We start from the raw sequence: 9,625 nt of genomic DNA, 5'->3' as shown, positions 1-9,625 counted from the left end.
TCTTCCCGTCCGTTCGCTTCGGCATAAGAACCAACTTGATATTCCTTCGGAAATCCCTCGCCGACTTCATTAACCTTAACCCTTTGCATCGCCTTTCCCTATCCTTTTGGACTGTCCGCGGCGGCGTTAATCTTGTCCCTCCTTTTTCTTACCACCTCCTACCAATCCGGTTACTACGGCGCTCCTGGAATGGGCTTCCGTCTAAACTAAAATTCTAGCCTCTAACACAGTTTAAAAACCTGTAAAAAATAATTGGTAAATCTCTGTGTGTACATGAACGGGAGTGTAGGTGTTGTCGAGCGACAATTACTATACGAGTGTAAATATTTAAGTAGGGAAATTATTGTAAACTAGGAAATGTACCGTGCTTCGCTACGGTATTCTACATCGTATACGGATATCCAAGTAAATACTGTACGTGCAGTAAATAAGATTGTTTTAAAATTGCATGTCTCTTAGCGTTATTCGAGAAATAGCCTGGGGAGGTCCCCGTACGTTGTTTCCATTGTAAAGTGTGGGTTGCGGAGTTGTGACGATAACGACAGGCTCACTTGCCTACTGCCATTCACAACCGAGCTGGGAAATTTACATTATAATTGCAGGTACCATTACCTAATGCGCGGTCACAATCGATTTGGGAAGTTTTCGTTACAATGGCAGGCCCCCTTTCCTACATTCAGACAGATCAAAGATGAGGAGTTTTTATTATAATGGCAGGCGACTTCCCTACTACCAGTCAAAATTGAGTTGTGTAGTTATCATTATAATGACAGGCCCTTTTTCCTTCTGTCAGCCAGCTTACTGCCAGTCACACAGAGTTGGTGACTTTCCATTAAAATAGCAGGCAACTATGCCTAATGCTAGTCACATTTTAGATGGGTACCTTTGTTTTTAATGGCGGGTATCATTATCTACAGCCAAACACAATCGGGTAGGGGAGGTTTGAGCAAAACTGCATGCTCCCTTGCCTTCTGCAAGTCAAATCGAGAAGTGAATTATTCATTACAATGGTAATGAATATATATAGATCGACATACGAAAGTATATACATGTTTACAATATTGCAGACCTTCATTTACAGATTAACTGTTGCTAAACGGTACGTCATATCGACAAATTATTGTACCATACGACGTAGTATTTAGCGGCCTAAAGGGCTGGTCCTATGATATTTGCTCGCATCTCGTCTATTAATGGGTCAGATTGAGTTAGAAACGTTGAATAGGGTGAAATTTGTGTAAGATTATCTTACATTGCATTACTTTTCGGATAATTATGTGACATAGCATTTGGCTCACATATGGGTATTGGGTGGGCCAATATTCTTGTAGAGTTTGATGATACTATCTTTTCTGTAAGTGAATTAAAGTATGAATAATGCAGGTAAAATGTCAATTCACTTAAAATCGAGAAATAGAGACGAATGCAACGTATAAGGGATACAGATACGACAAAAGTCATAACACCAAGGTTGAAGATCACTCCAAATTCAACGGAGATTGTGCCATCCGTTATGTGATAAGACTTCCCATTTATCCCACGAAATACCTCGAAACGAAGGTCTGCACCATAATTAAAATTGCCTCCATATTTCGATATTCTTCGGGGATAAAAAGTGAAAAATTTAAAGCTCTTGGAAGTTTTCCGTCCGTTACAGGTTAAAACGTATAATTTTGCAAAATTTCTATTTTCTTGCCCGTCTGGTAGATCACGCCGCAATCTGGATTTCGGGCGAGGGGGGTAAAAATTAGGACTTTCAGAAAACTACACGAAAAGTATGCAGATGGTCATTATTGCCCCTCAAACGGGTAGCTGTACGAAACTTTCACCAAAATAGTCAATGTTCGGCACTCAGAGTCGTTACGATTTTATTTATATAGATAGATAAGGAATCTGCTGCACGTATAACACCTTTTGGGCTATGTCCGCTGGCCTTAACCTGCAAAACCGACCGTTCATGACATATCACTTATTAATCCTCCTGTCGAAAAATGCATACGAGAAAAAAAGTTTTAGAAATCGATTTCCAATAAGGGTTGTAGATTTCCATAATTTCGGATGTGCATATTTTGAGGGAGTGCAAAATCATGGTTTCGGTTTCGGATAAACCCCCAGTAAATTTAGGTATTCAGAAATAATATTGGCCCTCAAATCTTATTGAAGGACAGGTGGATTCTATATTAGTTTGGTGTAAATATATTGAGTAGTTTTCAAGTTATAAGAACTCATACAATCAAACAAACAGACAACAAAGCTAAGAAATATGCAGATTGTCATTATTACACCTGAAACGGATAACTGTACGGAAATTTCTCCAAAACAGTCAATGTACAGACACACGGTCGTTACGATGTTATTTATATAGGTAGATATTACTGTACCGGACGGTACACCTCTACGACGCAAGTTCAAATCTTGCGCCAATTGAAACTCCTCTACAGGAGAAGCTCCGAACTTTACAACTGAACTAATTCTACGGTTTATCAGAAGATGTCACTGAGTGTTTTTGATTTGCTTTTGTTTTTAATGGATCAAGAAGTGTGGATATTCTCTAACAGAGGTCTCTACCAAAAACTATGGTAATACACTCTGGTGTAATGGAATGTACTCTCCTGAAGAAATTTTGTGTTCCTAAGTTTTGTTTTTACTAAAATTTTGTTCTGTGGTTTGTGGGTTGGCAACATTAATCCTTTCTCTCCGCCTGTTTTGAATTTAACCAATCACTAATTTCTGTAATTAATTTTCCTCCAATCATTGCTTTCTTCTTCGAATTTCCATGTGTAATTATTTGTCTACCAATAAAATTGGGGGTGTGTCTACTCATTCCTGAAAGGTCTCGAATTTTCCACGAGGGTATAAAAACTGCTGATTTTCTTGTCTCGGTGCCACTTCAGTAACATCTAGCTTAGTGTGTGGATATGTAGCAGGGGGCGGGAAGCGCCTCTTTCTTCAAGCAGCAGCTCTTCAACAAGGTAATGGCCTGTTAACATCTTTATTTCTTGATAGCTCAGCAGTTTAACTCTCGGGGAGGGTTCGAAACCTTTAATATGTAACCTACCACTTTAAAATGTAAATTCCTCTTCTGTCTATGTAAAAACTATAAATATCTTTTACTGTAAAGCGGGGATAGAGAGTGCTGTACCCTCTCGAGCTCCCCTTCATTTTGAAATTGAGATGACTACGTTTCATAACCGTTTCTTCTCTTCCTTAATGTATTAAAATTTTCTCATACGGGTCACCTCCATTGATTGGGATTAGCCCCTGTATTATCGGCCTAGAGCCACTTAGGTTTTAAAGTGTAGATTTAGGAGTGCAAATTCACGCCTCCATCCTTTTGTTTTGTTCCATTTAAATTAACCTAGTTTTTGCACACTAAGGTCCAGTAGGTTGGGTACGAGATACCCCTGTTTCTTTATTATGCCTTGATGGCAGTTTGTGTAAAAGTCCGTTATTGCCTTTATAGGCTTGAAATATCGAGAGCTGGACAGCTCTTTATAGGGTTGTGGTAAAAGTGGCTTAGAGAGGCTTGAGATGTAAAGTTGGGAGCTAATGCTCCATGTAATTAAGGGTGTTCTGCCCTTTGGTATTTTGTTGTTGTGAGCTGAGTGCTCAGAAATTACACTTGGGGCTCGAAGCTCAAATCTTGTAATAACCCCCAAAACCTTGTGAAAACCCCTGAACGGGAAAAATTATTTTGTACCAGCCTTTCGTTGTTATTTCACCTAGTGGAAATTGTTAAATGTTGTTATCTGTTATTTGTTTATTTTGAAAAGAAAATATAACCTTTGTTAAAGTTTTAAATTAACTTTAATTCTGTAGTTGAGTCCTATTCCAGCCCGCACCTTCTTTCACCTCTGACTACCACGGATATCTCCGTAACAATTACCTTAGCGGAGTTGTGAAGCAGGCAATGTAAATGGGTTTGCTCTTTTTCACTAGACCACCCATAAACTCGGTAGGATTTGTAGTAAATAAATAAATAAGTAGATAACTACATAATAATAATAATAATAATAATAATAATAATAATAATAATAATAATAATAATAATAATAATAATAATAATAATAATTGTACCGGGCGGTACACCTCCACTCCGCTAATTTAAAATGTGCGCCAGTTGAAACTCCTCTGTTGGAGGAAGTCTGAACTTTATCTACGCTATTAATTCTCTACTTTCTCAGAAGATGTCACCACGTGGAAAATTTTGAGTTTTTGAACTGTGTCATTTTTGATGTGGTTTTGTTTCGCTTGAAGTAAGAAGTGTGAACCTTCTCTTCTAGAGGACACTACTGAAGATCAACAATAGTGCAACCTAGTGCGAAGTCAAAGAACTATTTTGTTGGAGAAATTTTTATTTCAAATGTTTGTTCTTTGCTAAATTTCTTTCAGTCATTGGTTAAGTTGGCAATATTAACCCCTTCTTTCCCCTTGTTTTAAATCTAGCCTATCCCGAATTTCTTGAATTAATTTTCCACCAATTATGTGTTTCTTCTTAGTATTGTGTAGGGGGTTTATTGATCTACCAATAAAATCATCGCGGGAGGGTGTTTTCATTCCCCTAACGCCTAGAACCTTCTGCGAGAGTATTTAAACTGCTGATTTTAGGGTCTCCGGGCCACTTCTGTTCCATCTTTCAGTGTATAAAGTACATAGCAGGAGGCGGGAAGCGCCTCTTTCCTCGGCAGCGCTCATCAATAAGGTAATGGCCGATTAATAAATTCTTTCTTTGCTAGCTCAGCAGTTTAACTCTCGGGGCGGGTGCGAAGCGTTCCTCCATGTAACCTTTTCCTAAAATGTAACGATCTTTTCTTCTATTCTCTTTTAAGCTGCATATTGGGATAGAGAGTGCTAACCCTCTCGAGCTCCCACTCACATTGTCTTGAGGTGAACTTATTTTCTCAACCTATTCTTCGTTAATGTAAAACAAATTGCTCTTTTCTAAAGTCACCTCGATAGTATGGGATTAACCCTTGCATTAGTGGCCTAGAGCCAGATTAGGTTTTTAAAAACAAGTGTATTAGGAGTGCAAGATCGCCTCCTCTCAAATTGTTATTTTAGAGGTCATGTAATTGCCCATTTTTATTTAATAGACCTCAGTAGGTTGGGTATTTTACCCCTGTGTCTATGTCCAGTGAGGACAACTTGAAGGTGGAGTTTGGTGTGGCCTGGGAGAGGCTTAAATTTTGAGAGCGAGTGGCTCTTTTGAAAATTCAGTGTTGTATGCCTCGTGGAGGCTTTTCTGTGTAATTTGGAGCAAGGGCTCCTAGGTATGAATGGGGTTTTCTGCCCCTCTGTTAAAACTCGTGTTTGGGGTAAAACTGAGCTGATTGCCCAAGCAGTGTAAAATCAGGGCGCGAAGCCCAATTCCTGTAAATATTGTAACTACCCTTTTTGATTTGCTACCTTGTACCTGCCATGCTTGTTATTTCTTTGTTTTTGAAAAGAAAATATAACCTTGTTAAATTTTAAATTAATTTTGCTTTCGTAGCTGGAGACCTATTCACACCCGCACCTTCTTTCACCTCTACCTACCACGGAAAACTCCGTAACAAGTGGTAGCAGAGCGTGGTTGAATGGGTCTCAATTTAGCCCCTTTTGACGGCTAAACATTGTTTGTTCCGAACTCTAACTATTTTCCCAGTTGCTGGAATTTTTTGAGTTTTTCAAAATTGTTCTGTCACCATGCCCGGCCCTCGCGATGTTCTCCATCTTAACTATTTGCGCAAGGAGGAGTTGATCTATGAATTGACTATTAGAAATGTACAATCTGGAGGCACGGTTGCAGTAGACGCAAACAAGCTTAGAGAGTCCCTAGATTTGCCCATTTCCATCCCCAATTTGGGAGAGAAAGAAATTGACGACTCTCTTTCCACGATCACGGAGAATATTACTGGGCTAGCTTCTGTAGTTAGTTTTTTTGATGAAAATGATCCTTCTCCTAATCAAATTAAGCGTATGCAAGCTAGGCTATATCATTTTTCGAATAGGGTTAACGATCTGTTGTCTCTAAAGTTGAATGACGTTCAGAAGAAGGAAGCTAGTACGCTGCTTGAAAATATGTCTGAATTATCTAGCAAGGTCACTCAATTGTTAACAGGGGAGGTTCCTCCCAAAAACGATCTAACCACCACAGTGAATGCAGGTAGTGAGGAAGCGCCTCCCAAGGGAGAAGTTAATAGGATAACCGTTGCTGCTCAAACTATCCCTGCCCCATTGGACAACGAATCTGAACGTCGTGCATCATTGAGTAACATCCGTTCTGAATTAACTTCCTTGCCATTGAAACCTTTACCTACTATGTCACCCGGGTTTAGCAGCTTGCCTCATCCATTGGCAATGTTGTTCAGAGGTATCTCTAAGTTTTCCGTTAATACCACCAGTGATGTAATTTCATTTTTAAGATTTCTAGTTGAATTTCAGGATCATGCCCTTGTGTTTTCCCTTTCTCCATGTCAAATTTTGCAAATTATCTATCCGTATGCTATTGGTATTCTCTCAGATAAAATCGTAAGAGCCATTGCCGAGCAATCATCTATTGAGGATTTCCATGCCCATTTGTTAGCTAACTTCATCCCGGCTAGGGCCAGGTCCTCCCTTATTCAGAAGTACTATTACCGTGTACAACGCTTGGATGAAAACTTGGCTGATTTCATACAGGACATTAAGTTTTATACTAGGGTGTTTGCTCTTCATTTCCCTGAGGATCAGATTGTACAAGCTATTGTGGAAGGGATTTCACCACCCTACAGGTCATATTTGTGTTTCGCGGCGTGCCCGCAAACTTTCTCTGAACTTGAAGCATTGGCCGTCTCAGCGGAAGGAGTTAGATACGCCGATTCTTTGCGTGTCGCGAAAGAACCCCCGCCTTCCTTTAGTAATACTCGGCCTCCACCTCGCCGACCAGTCAATCCCCGTAAATGTTATGCTTGCGGGTCGCCTGACCATCTGCGCAACAAGTGTCCACTGATCAAGTCAAGTGGGACAAGGAATGGAGCCGGGTCATCACAAGGCTGTTTTAAATGTGGGTCTTTCTCACATATCGCCAAGAATTGTCCCAATTCGAATAGCACCCCCTCCTGCTCAACTTCTGGTGCAAATTCCACCTATGCCAATAATAAAAAGTGACTAGTGGCTTCGGCTGAGTCGACTAATCCATCTTCCCGAGACTCAGCCCCGGGTAAACAGGTTGTAAATTCAGGGAACGAGCAATTTTCAAATTCATCTTTTGAGGGTCCCAAAGAGTGTCTTAGGATTGCGGCGGATTCCCCCGCACCGGTCCCCATTCTCAAAATTGAGTTAAATAACGAGCCTATAACAGCTCTCTTAGATTCAGGTAGTGTTTGTTCTATTATTTCGGCTGATTGGTATTCAAAATTGAAATCTGTTTGTAAGCTTCCTAACTATTGTTTGTCGGCGATCCAATACGTTTCGGCTAATTCCTCTCCATTAGAAATTCTCGGTTCCTTATATGTCAAAATTCGTATTTTTCAATTCACATGGAAAGTTAAATTGTTTGTGGCCAAGCATTTGTCTTGCCCCATTATATTGGGAGCGGACTTTATTTCTCACACTGGTCTTGTGCTCGATCTTCAAAGTAGGTCTTGCACTTTCAAATTTGCCTCTAATTGTAATATCCCTCTATTAAAGTGTAATTCTGCATCATGTTCTTCTATTTCGCCTATCCAGGATGAGATGTTGTTAGACCTTAGACATCTACCTGAGGAGCAGGCTGATAGTATTCGCAAATTGTGTCAGTCGTTTCCCGAGGTGTTCTCTGATACTCTTGGTGTTACTGACCTTATTGTATACAAAATTGAGGTCACGGATTCGATTCCTGTCCGTTTTCCACCTTATAGGCTATCTCCACCTAAAATGAAGGCTCTAAAAGAAATCATCGATCAGATGTTGAAGGACGGTATTATTAGGCCCTCTAAGTCAGCGTATTCTTAGTCCCGAAACCCCAAGGAGGCTTCAGGCCTGTCATTGATTACAGGGCTCTCAATCGGAAGGTGGTGTTACAATCTGTGCCCCTTCCCGACCTTCATTCTTGTTTTTCATGGTTTCGTAAGGCCAAGTTCTTTACTATCTTGGACTTGAATCAGGCCTATAATCAAATTCCCCTTGCCGAAGAGTCTAAACATCTTACAGCGTTTGCCACGGACTGGAATTTATACGAATACAACCGCGTGCCTTTCGGGCTCCCCACGGGAGCAGCTGTACTCACTAGGCTACTAGATAGGGTCTTCTCCGACATCAAATTTGAGTACTTATATCACTACTTGGACGATGTCGTCGTATTTTCAGAGACTTTTGAAGAACATCTAGATCATCTGCGAGAAGTTCTCGATCGCCTTCGTAAGGCTGGGTTAACTGTTAAGTTGTCCAAGGTTGCCTTTGCTAAGCCCTCTATGTCTTTCCTAGGGCATATTGTGTCACCGGATGGTGTAGCAGTCGATCATTCTAGAACACAGGCCATCCGTGATTTTAAACCTCCCAAGGACATTAAAGGCATCGCCAGGTTCATTGGTATGGTGAATTTCTTCAGGAAGTTTATTCCTAACTTCGCTAATAGAGCGGCGCCCTTAAACCTTCTTCGTAGGAAAGGCATCAAATTCGAGTGGGGACCTTCTCAACAAGCCGCTTTTGAAGACCTTAAATTAGCTCTTTGTAATGCCCCTGTACTTGCTATGCCTGATTTCTCGAAGAAATTCATTGTCCAAACCGACGCATCGTCGTCAGCGGTAGCTGCAGTCCTTCTTCAAGAGACTGAACTAGGGAGGCGCCCCATCGCCTATGCGTCTAGGACATTGTCGGCTCAAGAAGCCAAGTATTCCATCTATGAGCTCGAAGGTTTGGCAGTCTTATTCGCCTTAGAGAAGTTCCGTCTCTATCTGGAACATGTCAAATTCGACCTGGAGACAGATAATCAAGCCTTAAGCTGGGTCTTAGGTAGGCCGCGTCGTACTGGTCGTATAGCCCGCTGGGCCATCCGTATTTCTGCCTTCCAGTTTGATGTTAGACATATCAGAGGTACCGAAAATGTTGTTGCTGATGGACTCAGCCGTATGTTTTCTAACGACGTCGAGACCCACGAACCGGTCGACAGTTCATCACCTTCCGAGTCCATACTATCTAAGGTTAATGCCATCCTAACAGATGCTCCCATGCTCTTTAGGGATATCGAGAAATACCAACGTGAAGATCCGACGCTGGCTCCGATAATGGAAACCCTTTCTTATGGGGAACATGTTGTCCCTTATGTTCTGAGGAATGGTGTTCTATGTTGCCCTTCGAGGCATGATAAGATGATGAAAGTTGTTGTTCCAGCGGTTCTTGTACCTATGATCTTCAAGTATTATCATGAGACCCCATTAGGAGGGCATCTTGGTATCTTTAAAACTCGTGAAAAGATTCGTGAAATGTTCATCTGGAAAGGTATGGACGGTGAAATCCGTGAACTAGTAAAGGCTTGTAAATCCTGTTTGCTTAGTAAACCGACCATGTCCACCAAGGTAGGCCTCTTGTCTTCTCAGCAAGCGTCGCGCCCCATGGAACGCCTGTATATTGATTATGTAGGACCATTCCCCCAGTCAAAGGGTAATGCCAACAAGTTCATCCTTGT

This window comes from Anabrus simplex, chromosome 7 (assembly GCF_040414725.1).
Source record: "Anabrus simplex isolate iqAnaSimp1 chromosome 7, ASM4041472v1, whole genome shotgun sequence".
Lineage (NCBI taxonomy): Eukaryota > Metazoa > Arthropoda > Insecta > Orthoptera > Tettigoniidae > Anabrus > Anabrus simplex.
The sequence above is the reverse complement of the archived record's forward strand: the minus strand, read 5'-3'. Positions refer to the sequence as shown.